Genomic DNA, 19,429 nt, shown 5'->3' on the forward strand with positions numbered 1-19,429 from the left:
AAATCAATGTGGAAATCCAAGAGACTCACTTTTAATCTGAAGAGTCATGTAAAGTTGAAAAGTCATGAAATTCTAACAGTCAGGAGGGAAGTCAAACAGTCACAATGGCTAGTTTTACCCTTGGCTATAAATAGCCCTCATTTGTACATGCAAAGGACTTTTTCACCTTGGCTCCTCTCACATAGCATTGAGAGTCTGTAATCTTTTATTTAAGGAGTGAGTTGTGGCTCCAACACCCTGCCATCGGGGTTAGTGATGTAGTGGTGTATCAATGTGTCTTGGAACTTTTGCTTAATTCAGAAGCCTTCTAACAGGCCAACACGTTTTCACACATGTGTTGTAACTATTTGTAAGATTCATCTTAAAAACTTGTAATAAATGTTTCTTTAACATGTGTTAAACAATTGAACTCATTCAGTTGTTCTAATACATATATTTATGAAAATGTGTTGTATAAGTTGTTAACATTGTCCTGCTCATGTTGGTTACTTCCCCAGACATCAGACATAACCTTTCACGTAAACTTGTTATAATGATTGTTTCACTTGCGCAGAACGCCCCACTGGGTGTTGTACGTGCTATCTTCCTTTGTGTGTTGTGACTGCTGCATCCATGTGGATTGCTCTTCTGGAAGTTATGCATGTCCTGTTGTGTTGTGTGTCTCTCACAGAGTTGGGACTTCCTCCCTTCCAACTAGAGACTCACTCCCACCCTTTCTCTGTGCTGTGAAATAACATTGACACAAGTAACACTAGCACTCACGAGGCGCACGAAACTCATTGTTCGAAGACAAAGAAAACCACTCTCATGTGATGACAAGCAAGACCTAAGGCATATCTTTAAGATAATGGCAACTGGGCCATCGTATCAGATGGGATTCCTACACCAAACAATGTGAGGTCTAGTTGGGACTTCATATCAGGGGGATCCCTTGAATATTAGTGGGTCTAGCACCATCAACAATACTGTAATGGGCATTGTCTAAATATTATGTGTTTTGGATTTTTTGTTAGAATCCAACATTTTTTGGCGAACTCTTAATTGTTGTCACTTAAAATGGGTTTTTGACTGTATATATGGATTGAACACCCTGAAAAACTCGTGGGGCACCCAAATTGTGGAGAGTTTACAACTTAAGCTTGTGATTCCAAGAAATCCCTACTAGATTCTAGATAATTTAAACTAGAAAATATGTCAAAAAACCCTCCAAAATGTAAAAAAAAAAATATTCGAGTGTTATTGTAATGGTAATTGCCTTTTTTTTGGAAACAATTACTTAAAAAAATGGAAAAACTATTATACAAAAGTAAAATAATATTTTAAAAAATGTATATGTTTATGTAAATTATTAAATAGATATTATTTTTTTATTGTTTCAAAAGGTGTATTTTATAGCCTAGTATGATGAAGATGTATAGTTGCTTTCAAGTTCAACCTCTAGTTCACACTTATCCCTTTTAAAACAAAAATAAATTATTCTCTAAATAAAAGTTGACTATAATAAAAAACAAAAATGAATATACATATCTAATTAGCTTTACTTAAAAAACATTAAAAGACATAAATATACATAGTGTCACTATTCTCAATAATTGGTTTACCTAGTATGAAAGAGATTTAATAAAATTATTTTAGTCTCACCCTTAACCTTAAATAAAATATTTCCATGTCCATGTGTGTGTGTGTTAATAATAATATATTTTAATGTGAAGTAGTTAAAAGTAAACTAGCATACATCCATATTAACCATAGATATGACAAGCGTAGAGAGGGATTCAATGTCTCACAAACTTCCTTGGGTACTTGAATTGTTTAAACTACATAGATTAAAATTTAAATTGCAATAAATTTGAAAAAATTAACCAAAAAAATTACATCTATTGGGATCAGAGAGCACTGAGAGAAGTGGTAGTGTCTAAAGACACTGTACTTGTGTTCCCAATGGAAACTAAAACATATTAGCATTGAGTTTTGGCCTTTTAGTAGGACACATTAGAGATAGATACTATGGGAAAAACATTAGTTCTCATAAACCTTGAGCATAAAAACCATTGGTAACTTGACCGAGTCAAGTTTACCTAAACCACCTAACAATTTTACCCTTAAACCTAACTCGGGAGATTAACTTGGTCCCAATCATTCATTAACCATCTCACACCTGAGATCTCACATTCCCTCCTCAAGCCATATACTAGTACTTTTGCAGCCCTGGTACTTCTCTAAGTGGTCCATTCCATAACTTGATGTCTCCATGTGCCATTTCACTGCATGCATGATTGAACAAAGTCATAAGGCCTTATAACAATGTGCCCCCCTGTACAATATGTATTCTTGAATATCAGGTCTTACAACTTCATGGGGAAATAAAACCTTGGACTAAAACTCTTAGGGTCTTCACACATCACAAATTATCTCCTTCACTCTATACAACTCAATCTTCAATTCTCCACTTCTCTCTCTCTCTCTAGCTATATCTTGCTTGATCCATACCTTAAACTAGGCTTGTCTCAAATACTAGCCTCTTTACTTGTTGTTGTAGCAACTACAAGCACCCTCCAAAATTTTTGCTTACACCAATTTCGGAGCCTCCCTTAAGAGTTTCACTTGATGACTGCACACATTCGGTTTCACTCCGTGAGCTCGTGTGAGTCATTACATCCACCTTGCTTCCTCATTTCATTCATGTTTTTGCATGCTAGTGTCTGAGTCATGTTTGCGACCATGTTCTGGTTATGTTCAAAGTCTTCGCTTCGTATGTGATTTTTTTGTTCGCTATGAAAAAATTTGTCGCACTCACACACGGAGTCATATTCACTGTCATGCAAACATCGTCTTCATCAATGAATGGTCAATCATGAGTGTCGCACTTGTCACTTGCACCGTCAGTTAGTCATGTTAAATATGTGTGTCTGGATGGTTTGGGTCATTTCATCGTCGAGTCATCTGAGTGTGTGTTCATATGATCACCTATTCATCTTTCGATCGTTCACACACTTAGTCATTTTGCTGAAGTTTTAATGACCAGGCTCCCCTCTTACAGCCGAACCATCACCCCGCTTTTGACTAGATCGATTGTCAACTAGAACAACACAGAAGCACCAAGCTAGTCTTTTCAAGTTGTGCTTCCTGCAAGCATTTCAATCAACCCTCATGCTAGCCACCTGGACAGTCAGACCCGACAGTCACCTCGAGATTGACTCCCCTCAAAAATTGTGTAGAGGCCACTGACCTTACTCACTTAGCTGACTGAGGAAATTGCGTAGACAAGCTGGACAGACACCAAGTGCCTGTCCTTGTCTCCCTCATAAAATTGCACAGTTTTCCCAGTTAGTCATCCCAACAGTCGACCGACTGTTCATCTCTAAAATTGCGTAGTGTTCATGAGAAGGCCTTCCGCTGCCCATCAGTCAGCTCAGCTCAGAAATTACGTAGAGATGATCAACACACTGAACTCCTAGCCTCAGTGCAGTTTCCCTTGCTAGTAGCCCCTAGCAGCAGACTGCCAATTCCCTCTAAGAATTGCGCAGTTTCTGCTGTTAGTGTCTCTAGCAGCCAACTGGTAGTTCCCTTTGGGAATTGTGTAGTTTTGGGTGCCAGTGACCCCAGCAGCCAGTTGCCAGTTCCCTTTGGGAATTGCACAGTTTTGGCTACCAGTCCCCTGGGAAGTTCCCCCAAAAAACTGCGGAATCCTTGCCTTGCTGACCCTTCATGCAGCCTGACCTGTTCCTCTAGAAAATTGCACAAATATGGTTGTCCAGCTCATGTTGCCCATCCGTTCTGAAAAATGCGCAAAGCATTTCTGCCTTACCTTCCTGCAGCTCGCGCTGTCCCTCCAAAAAATTGCGCAATTTTGTCTCCAAGCCGAGCCAAACTTCATAGGTAGTCACTGTTGACTCAGATTTCCCATCTTCATCACTCAATGACTATTGCGCATTTTTCATCAGCAGTGTCTGAAGCCATCATCCCACTTCATAACCTTGCTGCCTCTCCCAATCACCTGCATCCGAAATGATCACGTGTCATGGTAGACTAGGAGGTGTTGGATTTGATGTCGTCTCGTCATGAGTGACTACAAGTACAGGTACACCAACAAGCATGGCAAGACGACGAATGGGATGAACGAAGGGAGCACATGCAAAAGGATAAGTTCACTAACGAATGAACAGACGATGCATGCAAAACGGATGAACGCGACAAATATGCACCTTCACAAATAGATGAGCTTGACAAGCCTTCCAACATGCAAGCAAGGAAAAACATGTTAAAGCTTCATTAAGAGAACCAAGGACCATCGAAGACTCCGCGCACTTCGCCATGTAGAGGTGAAGCTATGATAGACCATGAAGACATCCATCACCCAACAGCATTGTAGCTTGACATGCACTTCACCAGTAGCATAAATGTATCAGCACTATCATGTCAAGTCATGTCGAGTCACGTCATGAGTCATGTCGCCCACATATCCACTATGGGCTTGTTGTCAATCAATGTGATGTAATGTGGAATTCCAAGAGACCTACTTGTTGAACAAAGAGTCATGTAAGTCAAAAAGTCATGGAAGTCAAACGGTCATGAAGGTAGTCGAACAACCGTAAGGGTCAGTGTCACCGTTGGTTATAAATACCCCCGGATTTGTACATGAAAGGACTTTTCACCTCAGCTCCTCCCACATAGTCAAGAGAGTCTGTAACCTTTTCTTTGAGGAGTAAGTAGTGGCTCCAATGCTCCACACTCGGGGTTAGTGATGTATGGTGTAACGATGTGTCTTAAAAATTTCGCTTAATTCAGAAGCCTGCTAACAGGCCATCACATTTTCACACATGTATTATATCTGTTGTAAGACTGATCTTTAACACTTGTAATGCATGTTGCTTTAACCTGTGTTCTACATCTAAACTGTTTCATTTTTTGTAATGCATAATATATTAATGGAAATGTGTTGTATATGTTGTTAACGCTGTCTCGCCCGTGTAGACTGCTCTGTCGGACATCAAAAAAACCTTTCACATGAAGCTTGATGTAACAACTGTTGCACTCATTTGGACTAATTTGTTGAGTGACGTACGTGTTATCTTTCCTTGTATGTTGTGACTGCCACATCCGTGTGGGCTTCTCCTCCGGAAGCTATGCATGTCCTTTTGTGTTATGAGTTCCTAGCAGTGTTGGGACTTCTCCCAATCAACTTGGAACTCACGCTCACCCTCTCCCTCAATAGTGAAAGAACCATTGACACAAATGACACTTACACTCACCAGGCACACAAGCCTCACTTCTCGAAGACAAATCAAACCACTCTCCTGTGTTGACAAGCAAGAGTTGAGGCAGATATTGAAGATAATGGCAACCAGGCCATCGTACTGGATGGGACTCCTACAGCAAACGGTGTGAGGTCTAGTTGGGACTTCATATTGGGGAGATCCCCTGAATGTTGGCGGGTCCAACACCATCATTATTTTGGCACTAGAAGGAGGGTCGCCAATTGTACATGGCTGAAATTCCCCTCACACTCACTCATCAACAATCTGGTCAAGGCAGTAACTCGCACTCCCTCTCACACGACTCTGAAGTTGGTTACTTCTCACCTCCCAGAATTTAACATGAGATTTCATATCAATACCTTCGCTTTGTCCGTCTCATCACCCACCAGTTCGTGAAAGCAGTCAGACTGATCCTAGGCATACAACATCTTCCACACACATCTAGGAAGCCAAAAGCCACTCCCACAGGAGTTTTTGTATCATCGGTGGAAGAAGCAGTCCTTTCCATACTTGAAGGTCTAGAAGAAGCTATTGAAGATGGAGAGGAACCTCCAATCTTCCTTGAAGATGAACAAGGCACTCTTGTGATCTTGGGATCGAACTCCAGTATAGGAGGCGGAGGGGAAGGCAACGGAGGAGGTGGAGGTAGATACGAATTGATAGACTCAGATCTGGAACCATCAGACTCCAAAGGAGAGGAAGAGGACGAAAAATGTGGAGAGGACAAAGAAGACGAAGAGATGGTTGACCCAAATCTTGAATGGATGACTCAGGGACCATTGGCTCTCCCGACTGTTCTACACAAGATGCTGAAGCGAGCGGAGAGAATGAACATCAAGTTTAACCTTGACAACACAGTGAAGGCGGAAGACCACTTAGACAACTTCTACCTACAGCGGCAGACCCTTGAGGTACGCTATGACGACGTAGCATGTAGATTGTTCCCATGTACCTTAGACAGCCGCTCAACTGCTTGGTATCACAACCTTCCACCCAACTCCTTACAGAACTGGAGTGCTTTCAAAAGTATGTTCCTTGAAAAGTTTGTTGATGACAAGACCTTAGCCATGCTACTCAAAGAATTGGGAAGCCTCAAGATGGAGGGAAAAGAGAAAGTGAAAGACTTCAATAAGAGGTTTATGTGTATTTTGAACAAATTTGCAGTAGATACTAAACCTCATGACTCCATTAGTGTTGGTTATTACACGTTTGCACTGCCGACCACCATTGTGTAGTTCGTCAAGTGAGTTGCAAAGCCAACACTTTTAGAAAGTTGCGAAGAGACTATTGTTGTTGAAAAGGAATTGCATGCAGTCGGTGTCATCAAGGATGATGAATCAACGAAAGACTCCAAGGATGTGAACAAAAATCCCCAAGAAACGATGAGTAAGGGTAGAGACAAGGAAGCAACTGATATTGAGACCCTCACTCGCCTTGTCAAGAACTTGACCACCGAAATGTCCAAGCTCAAGCAATGGAAAATGGACACATTTGCAAGCAGTCATCCGCCCAGATAGACATAGGCAAACAACTCATCAACCGACGCATTGAGCAACAACCGGTTCACTTCAATCCGAAGTGGAAGTATTGACATTGACTTTTTTAACTAAGAGCCAGAATTTGATATTCTTTCCTCTAAGAGAGATCAACGGATGCACCTTCTCCTCCATCTCGTTGTGTGCGTTATGATCTTTGTGCGCATTGTCGGTCTATTATTATAGGAGTTGTCTTTAGTATGATTTTTTGGTGCGAACAAAATTGAGGTCAAATCTTGATTTGTGTTATTTAAATTGGTTTTTTGGCTGTGTATATGGATCTTTGTGTGCTTTGTCCGCCTTTTGGCACATTATTATAGGATTTGTCTTTATTGCGACTTTTTGGACTTTTCTGTGAGGGAATCCTGCGAAAAGAATTGAGGTGAAATCTTGATTTGTGTTGTTTAAGCTGATTTTTTTTACTGTGTATATGGATCTTTGTGCGCCTTGTTCGCCTTCTGGCACGTTATTATAGGAGTTGTCTTTATTGTTGCTTTTTGGACTTTATCCGGCAAAAATATTTGAGGTGAAATCTTGATTTATGTTATTTAAACTAGTTTTTTGATTGTGTATATATTCAGCACCCTCAAAAACTCCTAAATCACTTAGATTGTGCAGGGATTACCCACCAATCTTATAATTTGAATAAAGTTCTACCAAATTTTATAAAAATTAAACAAAAAAACTCACCCAAAAAACTTCAGAAAAAAACAATTCACATTATTATATACCTTTTACCAAATTTCATAAAAATTAAACTAGAAAAACTCAAAAACAAAACTTCCAAAAATTCTCGCTAAAAGACTACTCGCATTATTATATGCCACCTAAAAGCTAACTGATACGGAAAATACGGGGAAAACGTCTGCACGGAAATTTGTGCGCGTTGTCCGTCGTCTTTGACGTCTGACACATTACTATATGCCACCTAAAAGCTAACTGATGCGGAAAATACGAGGAAAACGTCTGTACGCAAATGACGGGTACGAGAGTTTATGACTACAATTGGCTGCTTTTCAGGTAGGTCAACTGGAAGCGAGGTATTACAAAGGCCACCTCACGCTACATAGCTCAATAACATAACTTTATTTAATTTTTTTTGCAAACCAATAAATTATTAAAATTAAAATATAAAAATAATAGTTACAAATGTTTTTTATCTTTAAAAGATGATACTTTCGGAATGATGCGAAGGAGGTTTGAGGAGATTAGGGGAAGCCAAGTGTTATAAGTATATAATTTATTTTTATTATAAGTATTTATGTGTATTGAAGTTGTTTTAAAAGATGTTTTAAACTAGCATTTGCACCAAATGTTGCAAAAGAAACGTTGTAAGGCATAAATTGAGGAGTAATACACATATTAGATATAGGTGCAGAGTCTCTATCATCTCATGTTGGCAGAAGCAGTAAAAATGATTTCAATTATTGAGAAGTAAATCAGTCATCTAATCCAATCTAGCACAAAATTAACACTCATGGCATCCATCAACATCATGGATTGGTTAAATTTGCAGGTATGGATCCTCCCATATTTTGCTATTTCTTGCTATTTCATGACCCTTCACAGTTTAAAAAATTGATATTTTCTGGACGTTGTAATATTAGCAACCAATCAAATTTGAAATGAATTAATACAATCAAACAGAATATGTAGCCCACATTCTGTCCAAATACGATTTGCAGGCTCTGGATTCATAAACCAAAGAAATTTGCAGGGCCAAAGGAGGCTCTTTGAAAATGCTTCGATTGAGTTTGTATGAATGTTGATATTCATTTGTTATTGTATTAAAAATGGCTAATTCGAACATGTGATTTAATGTACATTTTGCTGAATTTAACAATAGTATTGGCTTATTAGATTCTATTTGGAACAACTTAGCAAATGAAACTGAAAATTTTGGGAGTTTTATATGCCATTTATGATTTTTATTTATCTTTGTTCTGCTTGTGCATTGCAAGTATTAGATCAAACTCTTTAAAGTCTGTAGGTGATATAGAAGTTATCTCTATTCCACGTTTCTTGGCTGCATTCTTCATCTTGGGATTTGCAGGATCGCCTTTCAAATAATTTCAACATATTAATACGTGATACCTATTTACTGCAGTATAATAGACAAAAATTTAAAATACCAATTCAATTAGCCTTGACCCATGATAAGCTAGAACCTACTTCATGGTAGTCAATAGTTCTAGGAGAGTCAATTTTGAATGCTGATGTCAATCCCCTTTTCTGCACAGCATCACGAAATACAGCCTCTGCAGTGAGACTCTGACAAATGTTGCCTTCCAAGAACAAGAATAAAAAGAGGCAAAGAAAGTATGGGAGGAAGATACTTAAGGCATCTCATAAGGGAGATAGAAGTATTTGTTGGGGAAGGGCAAGACGTTGTAAGATATTCTTGAGTTGGTGGGTAGCAAGTGTAATTCCTACGTCAATGAGTTTGATATTCTTCAGTTGGTGGGTAGCCACTATAATTCCTATGTTAGTGAGTCTAATATTCTTGAGTTGGTGAATAGCTAGTGTAATTCCTACGTCAGTCAGTTCTTGGCCTGGCCTTGATGCCTATGGATAGCCCTGGTGAGATCTGTGTATTGTTGTTCTGGAAGTGGAAAACGTCCACTTCCACACGGGAAAGCACGCGGGGGAGAGGAGTGATTGAATCCCCTTGTAATCTCCCAAGGAAGCCTAAACCTGAGCATATAAGTACTTTGAGTTGTTTTTTCCAGAACAAAGAAGATTATGTAATTGTTTCATTTTGCATGGAAAGCACGCGGGGGAGAGGAGTGATTGAATCCCCTTGTAATCTCCCAAGGAAGCCTAAACCTGAGCATATAAGTACTTTGAGTTGTTTTTTTCCAGAACAAAGAAGATTATGTAATTGTTTCTTTGCAAAATGAAAAGAAGACACTGTGATTGTTTCTTGTAAAATTTTGTGATATGCAGAGGGAATGGTTTACAAGGAAAGAATAGAATGCTAAGAAATCTGCAGTGGACTTATTAAAAAAAAACATTATTTTCCTCTTTCATTAAAAATATTGTATTTGAATTATGATGAAAGAAAGGGAAAATCTTTCTGTCAAGAAATCTATATTTTCTAGAAAAGTCAAGGGAGGGTTTGATGTATTCGAAAGAAAATACTAATACACTATAAGACAGAATTAATGAGTTTTCTGTTGACTAATCTGTTATTGTAAGTAGTCTGAACAGTGACACTGATACATGCTAGTTCAATTATAATAGACCAGAGTCCATCCGTGGAGCAGTCTTCGTTTCTGAAATATACAAATATACCCGGCACCTCAGTCGGAGGATGCAGCCCCTCACATCATGTTTCTTCTTGAAACGCTCAAAAGGGTAGAAGAAAATTTCTATGTCCTAACCGGACGCTCGCTGGTATTCAGGCATTACTAAAATTTGCTCTCTGCAATCATTGGGTGCATTATATGACTGTAAAAATCTCCAGTGCCAGTTTATTATGATTTGTTCTAATAGAAACATAGATGAGAAATTGGGTCAGGGTTTTTAATAATATAGAAGCTACGAAAAACCTAGCTCCTTTAGTTGAATTGAATAGAACTACAAAAATTTAGTTCGCTCAAGTCAGGCATGATACAGAGAATTATGCTTGGCTTTAGGCTTTGGATCTTTAGTGTACAATATACTATAAGCTTCTACAATTGGATGGCTGACAATAATGGTAGACGTTATAGTATAATAGACAAAAATTTAAAATACCAATTCAATTAGCCTTGACCCATGATAAGCTGGAACCTACTTCATGGTAGTCAATAGTTCTAGCAGAGTCAATTTTGAATGCTGATGTCAATCCCCTTTTCTGCACAGCATCACGAAATACAGCCTCTGCAGTGAGACTCCGACAAATGTTGCCTTCCAAGAACAAGAATAAAAAGAGGCAAAGAAAGTATGGGAGGAAGATACTTAAGGCATCTCATAAGGGAGATAGAAGTATTTGTTGGGGAAGGGCAAGACGTTGTAAGATATTCTTGAGTTGGTGGGTAGCAAGTGTAATTCCTACGTCAATGAGTCTGATATTCTTCAGTTGGTGGGTAGCCACTATAATTCCTATGTTAGTGAGTCTAATATTCTTGAGTTGGTGAATAGCTAGTGTAATTCCTACGTCAGTCAGTTCTTGGCCTGGCCTTGATGCCTATGGATAGCCCTGGTGAGATCTGTGTATTGCTGTTCTGGAAGTGGAAAACGTCCACTTCCACACGGGAAAGCACGCGGGGGAGAGGAGTGATTGAATCCACTTGTAATCTCCCAAGGAAGCCTAAACCTGAGCATATAAGTACTTTGAGTTGTTTTTTTCCAGAACAAAGAAGATTATGTAATTGTTTCATTTTGCATGGAAAGCACGCGGGGGAGAGGAGTGATTGAATCCCCTTGTAATCTCCCAAGGAAGCCTAAACCTGAGCATATAAGTACTTTGAGTTGTTTTTTTCCAGAACAAAGAAGATTATGTAATTGTTTCTTTGCAAAATGAAAAGAAGACACTGTAATTGTTTCTTGTAAAATTTTGTGATATGCAGAGGGAATGGTTTACAAGGAAAGAATAGAATGCTAAGAAATCTGCAGTGGACTTATTAAAAAAAAAACATTATTTTCCTCTTTCATTAAAAATATTGTATTTGAATTATGATGAAAGAAAGGGAAAATCTTTCTGTCAAGAAATCTATATTTTCTAGAAAAGTCAAGGGAGGGTTTGATGTATTCGAAAGAAAATACTAATACACTATAAGACAGAATTAATGATTTTTCTGTTGACTAATCTTTTATTGTAAGTAGTCTGAACAGTGACACTGATACAGGCTAATTCAATTATAATAGACCAGAGTCCATCCGTGGAGCAGTCTTCGTTTCTGAAATATACAAATATACCCGGCACCTCAGTCGGAGGATGCAGCCCCTCACATCATGTTTCTTCTTGAAACACTCAAAAGGGTAGAAGAAAATTTCTATGTCCTAACCGGACGCTCGCTGGTATTCAGGCATTACTAAAATTTTCTCTCTGCAATCATTGGGTGCATTATATGACTGTAAAAATCTCCAGTGCCAGTTTATTATGATTTGTTCTAATAGAAACATAGATGAGAAATTGGGTCAGGGTTTTTAATAATATAGAAGCTACGAAAAACCTAGCTCCTTTAGTTGAATTGAATAGAACTACAAAAATTTAGTTCGCTCAAGTCAGGCATGATACAGAGAATTATGCTTGGCTTCAGGCTTTGGATCTTTAGTGTACAATATACTATAAGCTTCTACAATTGGATGGCTGACAATAATGGTAGACGTTATACCGAACTCACTCATTGAATCATTGGATGGATGGTACTCACCAAGGTAAACAAAGAGAACTCCAAAAGGCTTGAAGGTTGCAGATGAATCAGACGCCATGGACCTCAATGCTTCTCTTCGTCCTCCTGGTGCTCCTCTTCGTCCTCCTGGTCTCCTGCAAGTTCGGATTAAACCTCCAAACTTTTGGCCTGAAATGAGATGATAAGTTGTGCTAAAAATGGGTGAATGTCATACATTTGTTTTATAACTATAAATTCTGCTTCATCATTACAGAACCCACCCTTCAAATATTGGCATTTGCTTGTTGGAATATAGAGACATTCATGGAGTCGCAAGAGCAGAGCCAAAAGCCTCATGTCGCAATCTTCCCTGGGTTTGGGTCGGGCCATCACATCCCACTGCTCGAGCTTGCAAAGTGGCTGACTGTGTACCATGGCTTTTCTGTCACCTTCTTCACTGCCGAATGGATGGACGGCTCTCCTCACCACACCTTGCCATCTTCGTCAAGGGACATGATCCGCTTCATAGAGCTCCCTGATGTTCAGATCGAAGGGGATTGAGGCGCCTCGGGTTGCTGTCCTCTCTCATCCATCCACAGACGCTTGGCCTCTCTTCGCTGACGCTTGGTTTCTAAAAAGGCTGATGATCTAATGGCTGGAGTTTATTCCATCGTCTAACAATCGATCTAAGGGCCCATAACGAGACACCGCGGCACGGAGGGGAGTTCCTCTCAGAGGGAACGCCTTACGGCGTAATTAGTTTAATTCACTGGGGAAAAAGAAATGAAAATCACGCCTCTGCATAAATTGTGCAATTAATTGTCTTATTCATTCATCCAAAGTACAGTTAATTGTATTATTCATTCATCCAAAGTACTGTTAGTAGACTTTAATCTGAGTGGTTGAGAAGAGGAGTTGTCCTCCCCACTCCAATTAAATTTTTACGAGTTTTTAATGAATATATTGTTACAATAATTTTAAGTACAAATAAGTTTTTAATGAATATATGGGATCGTTTTGAGCCTTTTTATTACTCAATCTTATACAGGGTATTAATCAATCTTATACAGGGTAGTTTAAAAAAGACCACAATTTTAATTTGAAAATAATGGAAATTTCGGCATTTTGATAAAAATTTACTGAATTTTTTGAAAATCTGCGATAGCTTTAAGATTTTGGGTGTTTTAAGGTTTTTAATGCTACTAAATCCATTTTCACCTTAAAAAAAGTGATTCCAAAACTCCAGCAATCAAATTTTTTGAAAATTTGAAAATTTCATCACAAGATTCCAGAAATTTACATTACAGTCAGGGCAAAACTGTTGCCTCGTAGACAACGCCAATCTTATAGACAGAAGAATTTAAGATTTACTGTCAGTACCATCCTTTGAAAGTTGCCCAAAATTTTGCCATAACACATATTTCTCTGTAAGAAGGAATTACAATGTTATGATTTTGATTTTGCACTGGCAAAGCTCAGGGTTTGAATCTTATATGAAAACAAATGATATCATTTTGATTCTAAAACAAGGTAAGAGTATGCATTCAAGCAAACAATTTCCTGTAACATGATTTTGATTTTAAGCTGCAATGCTTGGGATTTAAGTGTCTCCGTGGTTGTGTGACCTAATGAACTTTCCCAATCAATCCCTCCACCGAAAAGGAGGTGAACGGTAAAATCCTATCAGCTGGACTCTAAATAGAGTGCAAACTCTTCCAGTACAAGGGCTTCTGGAGCTATGCTATAAATTCAAAATGAAAACAAATGATATCATTTTGATTCTAAAACAAGGTAAGAGTATGCATTCAAGCAAACAATTTCGTGTAACATGATTTTGATTTTAAGCTGCAATGCTTGGGATTTAAGTGTCTCCGTGGTTGTGTGACCTAATGAACTTTCCCAATCAATCCCTCCACCAAAAAGGAGGTGAACGGTAAAATCCTATCAGCTGGACTCTAAATAGAGTGCAAACTCTTCCAGTACAAGGGCTTCTGGAGCTATGCTATAAATTCAATTTAAAATCAATACCTGTCAAAACAATACGATCTGGCTGCTCTGCTTTAATCATCCTCTTGACAAAAGTAGTAGTATTGAGGTCTGAACATGTGGAAACTTGACTGGGAAACACGTCCAAGCATTTCGTGCTTTGACCGTCTGCATAATGCATGTCTGCCACCTTCCAAAAAAACCCAAAGGAATTCATATCCCAAATTCAGACTGCAATTCATACATCAAAGAAAGAGAGCGAGATAGGAAATGTTACAGCGTTTCTGTTTGAACACCTATTAAACAATAAAAAGGAATGTGTAAACATTTCAGAATGGTTGCAACAACAACATGGCATAACAGTAGGTATACCTGCAAAATTTTGAACTGCCCATTAGTGTTCTTAAACCGGAGAGGGGGCAAGGGCACTGATTTGGCTGTGGCTGTTGAAAACACCCAGGTAGTTGTAGTGGAAAGAATAAGAATAAAGAATAAGAAAGCTTTCACCAACAGAGAACGAGAATGCCGAGGAGCAGCCATGGCATGAAATGGGTGACCACAAAGTAGAGCGATCAAGTGAAGAACTGGTGTGAATATTCGGCTGACTGTGTACCATGGCTTTTCTGTCACCTTCTTCACCGCCGAATGGATGGACGGCTCTCCTCACCACACCCTGCCATCTTCATCCAAAGTACAGTTAATTGTATTATTCATTCATCCAAACAATTTACTGTTAGTAGACTTTAATCTGAGTGGTTGAGAAGAGGAGTTGTCCTCCCGACTCCAAGTAAATTTTTACGAGTTTTTAATGAATATATTGTTACAATAATTTTAAGTACAAATAAGTTTTTAATGAATATATGGGATCGCTTTGAGCCTTTTTATTACTCAATCTTATACAGGGTATTAATCAATCTTATACATGGTAGTTTAAAAAACACCACAATTTTAATTTGAAAATAATGGAAATTTCGGCATTTTGATAAAAATTTACTGAATTTTTTGAAAATCTGTGATAGCTTTAAGATTTTGGGTGTTTTAAGGTTTTTAATGCTACTAAATCCATTTTCACCTTAAAAAAAGTGATTCCAAAACTCCAGCAATCAAATTTTTTGAGAATTTGAAAATTTCATCACAAGATTCCAGAAATTTACATTACAGTCAGGGCAAAACTGTTGCCTCGTAGACAACACCAATCTTATAGACAGAAGAATTTAAGATTTACTGTCAGTACCATCCTTTGAAAGTTGCCCAAAATTTTGCCATAACACATATTTCTCTGTAAGAAGGAATTACAATGTTATGATTTTGATTTTGCACTGGCAAAGCTCAGGGTTTGAATCTTATATGAAAACAAATGATATCATTTTGATTCTAAAACAAGGTAAGAGTATGCATTCAAGCAAAAAATTTCCTGTAACATGATTTTGATTTTAAGCTGCAATGCTTGGGATTTAAGTGTCTCCGTGGTTGTGTGACCTAATGAACTTTCCCAATCAATCCCTCCACCAAAAAGGAGGTGAACGGTAAAATCCTATCAGCTGGACTCTAAATAGAGTGCAAACTCTTCCAGTACAAGGGCTTCTGGAGCTATGCTATAAATTCAAAATGAAAACAAATGATATCATTTTGATTCTAAAACAAGGTAAGAGTATGCATTCAAGCAAACAATTTCGTGTAACATGATTTTGATTTTAAGCTGCAATGCTTGGGATTTAAGTGTCTCCGTGGTTGTGTGACCTAATGAACTTTCCCAATCAATCCCTCCACCAAAAAGGAGGTGAACGGTAAAATCCTATCAGCTGGACTCTAAATAGAGTGCAAACTCTTCCAGTACAAGGGCTTCTGGAGCTATGCTATAAATTCAAAATTTAAAATCAATACCTGTGAAAACAATAAGATCTGGCTGCTCTGCTATAATCATCCTCTTGACAAAAGCAGTAGTATTGAGGTCTGAACATGTGGAAACTTGACTGGGAAACACGTCCAAGCATTTCGTGCTTTGACCGTCTGCATAATGCATGTCTGCCACCTGCCAAAAAAACCCAAAGGAATTCATATCCCAAATTCAGACTGCAATTCATACATCAAAGAAAGAGAGCGAGATACGAAATGTTACAGCGTTTCTGTTTGAACACCTATTAAATAATAAAAAGGAATGTGTAAACATTTCAGAATGGTTGCAACAACAACATGGCATAGCAGTAGGTATACCTGCAAAATTTTGAACTGCCCATTAGTGTTCTTAAACCGGAGAGGGGGCAAGGGCACTGATTTGGCTGTGGCTGTTGAAAACACCCAGGTAGCTGTAGTGGAAAGAATAAGAATAAAGAATAAGAAAGCTTTCGCCAACAGAGAACGAGAATGCCGAGGAGCAGCCATGGCATGAAATAGGTGACCACAAAGTAGAGCGATCAAGTGAAGAACTGGTGTGAATATTCGGCTGACTGTGTACCATGGCTTTTCTGTCACTTTCTCAACCGCCGAATGGATGGACGGCTCTCCTCACCACACCCTGCCATCTTCATCCAAAGTACAGTTAATTGTATTATTCATTCATCCAAACAATTTACTGTTAGTAGACTTTAATCTGAGTGGTTGAGAAGAGGAGTTGTCCTCCCCACTCCAATTAAATCCATCTTCATCCAAAGTACAGTTAATTGTATTATTCATTCATCCAAACAATTTACTGTTAGTAGACTTTAATCTGAGTGGTTGAGAAGAGGAGTTGTCCTCCCCACTCCAATTAAATTTTTACGAGTTTTTAATGAATATATTGTTACAATAATTTTAAGTACAAATAAGTTTTTAATGAATATATGGGATCGTTTTGAGCCTTTTTATTACTCAATCTTATACAAGGTATTAATCAATCTTATACAGGGTAGTTTAAAAAAGACCACAATTTTAATTTGAAAATAATGGAAATTTCGGCATTTTGATAAAAATTTACTGAATTTTTTGAAAATCTGCGATAGCTTTAAGATTTTGGGTGTTTTAAGGTTTTTAATGCTACTAAATCCATTTTCACCCTAAAAAAAGTGATTCCAAAACTCCAGCAATCAAATTTTTTGAAAATTTGAAAATTTCATCACAAGATTCCAGAAATTTACATTACAGTCAGGGCAAAACTGTTGCCTCGTAGACAATGCCAATCTTATAGACAGAAGAATTTAAGATTTACTGTCAGTACCATCCTTTGAAAGTTGCCCAAAATTTTTCCATAACACATATTTCTCTGTAAGAAGGAATTACAATGTTATGATTTTGATTTTGCACTGGCAAAGCTCAGGGTTTGAATCTTATATGAAAACAAATGATATCATTTTGATTCTAAAACAAGGTAAGAGTATGCATTCAAGCAAACAATTTCCTGTAACATGATTTTGATTTTAAGCTGCAATGCTTGGGATTTAAGTGTCTCCGTGGTTGTGTGACCTAATGAACTTTCCCAATCAATCCCTCCACCAAAAAGGAGGTGAACGGTAAAATCCTATTAGCTGGACTCTAAATAGAGTGCAAACGCTTCCAGTACAAGGGCTTCTGGAGCTATGCTATAAATTCAAAATGAAAACAAATGATATCATTTTGATTCTAAAACAAGGTAAGAGTATGCATTCAAGCAAACAATTTCGTGTAACATGATTTTGATTTTAAGCTGCAATGCTTGGGATTTAAGTGTCTCCGTGGTTGTGTGACCTAATGAACTTTCCCAATCAATCCCTCCACCAAAAAGGAGGTGAACGGTAAAATCCTATCAGCTGGACTCTAAATAGAGTGCAAACTCTTCCAGTACAAGGGCTTCTGGAGCTATGCTGTAAATTCAAAATTTAAAATCAATACCTGTGAAAACAATAAGATCTGGCTGCTCTGCTTTAATCATCCTCTTGACAAAAGCAGTAGTATTGAGGTCTGAACATGTGGAAACTTGACTGGGAAACACGTCCAAGCATTTCGTGCTTTAACCGTCTGCATAATGCATGTCTGCCACCTGCCAAAAAAACCCAAAGGAATTCATATCCCAAATTCAGACTGCAATTCATACATCAAAGAAAGAGAGCGAGATACGAAATGTTACAACATTTCTGTTTGAACACCTATTAAACAATAAAAAGGAATGTGTAAACATTTCAGAATGGTTGTAACAACAACATGGCATAGCAGTAGGTATACCTGCAAAATTTTGAACTGCCCATTAGTGTTCTTAAACCGGAGAGGGGGCAAGGGCACTGATTTGGCTGTGGCTGTTGAAAACACCCAGGTAGCTGTAGTGGAAAGAATAAGAATAAAGAATAAGAAAGCTTTCGCCAACAGAGAACGAGAATGCCGAGGAGCCATGAAATGAGTGACCACAAAGTAGAGCGATCAAGTGAAGAACTGGTGTGAATATTCGGCTGACTGTGTACCATGGCTTTTCTGTCACCTTCTTCACCGCCGAATGGATGGACGACTCTCCTCACCACACCCTGCCATCTTCGTCAAGGGACATGATCCGCTTCATAGAGCTCCCTGATGTTCAGATCGAAGGGGATCGAGGCGCCTCAGATTGCTGTCCTCTCTCATCCATCCACAGACGCTTGGCCTCTCTTCGCTGACGCTTGGTTTCTAAAAAGGCCGATGATCTAATGGTTGGAGTTTATTCCATCGTCTAACAATCGATCTAAGGGCCCATAACGAGACACTGCGGCACGGAGGGGAGTTCCTCTCAGAGGAAACGCCTTACGTCGTAATTATTAATAAAATGGGTTTTAGATTATATATTTTTGAAATATTATTAAAAATAACAATTAATTTTATTTAATAATCAATATATATTTTTAAGTTCAATTAAAATATAAAATAATTTTACAGAAAATTTTAAATTATTGGTACAATTGATTATGATTATAATTATAAATTAATATTATTATTATGATTAGGGGCTGAGATAGAGAGATAGAGAAGAATAGACAATGCGAGATAGAGATATAGATGGAGGAGGTAGAAGAAGAATAGACAATGGGAGATAGAGATATAGATGGAGGAGGTAGAAGAAGAATAGACAATGGGAGATAGAGATATAGATGGAGGAGGTAGAAATGTGCTTACACTGAAATTAATGCATACTATTAGTCTAATTACTTTGAAATTAATGTACATCATACATCTTGTTGCATCAAATCAGAAATCAACATCTACACTAAAATCAATGCATCTAGTGCAAACAATCAAATAGGATTAGAAATCAACATCTAAACTGAAATCAATGCATCTAGTGCAAGCAATCAAATAGGATTATAAATCAATATCTACACTAAAACCAATGCATATAATGCAAGCAGTCAAGTATGAG

The 19,429-nt window shown here is 38.1% G+C and overlaps 1 long non-coding RNA gene and 1 pseudogene across 2 annotated transcripts; both read right to left on the bottom strand.

The window, feature by feature from the left end:
• Positions 1–15,824: 15,824 nt before the first annotated feature.
• Positions 15,825–16,479, bottom strand: LOC149177263 (putative inactive purple acid phosphatase 29 pseudogene; annotated as a pseudogene). Its single transcript, XR_016258384.1, has 2 exons — positions 16,312–16,479; positions 15,825–16,129 (listed from the first exon to the last, which is right to left on the bottom strand). The product of XR_016258384.1 is annotated as a putative inactive purple acid phosphatase 29 pseudogene (transcript).
• A 1,466-nt stretch (positions 16,480–17,945) lies between these two features.
• On the bottom strand, positions 17,946–18,687 carry LOC149177264 (uncharacterized). The gene is made up of 2 exons (XR_016258754.1): positions 18,271–18,687; positions 17,946–18,088 (listed from the first exon to the last, which is right to left on the bottom strand). It is a non-coding gene; the product is annotated as an uncharacterized LOC149177264 (long non-coding RNA).
• Positions 18,688–19,429: the final 742 nt, after the last annotated feature.

This window comes from Pinus tabuliformis, chromosome 4_1 (assembly GCF_031772625.1).
Source record: "Pinus tabuliformis cultivar Carrire ecotype Pingquan chromosome 4_1, CPIR1, whole genome shotgun sequence".
Classification (NCBI taxonomy): domain Eukaryota; kingdom Viridiplantae; phylum Streptophyta; class Pinopsida; order Pinales; family Pinaceae; genus Pinus; species Pinus tabuliformis.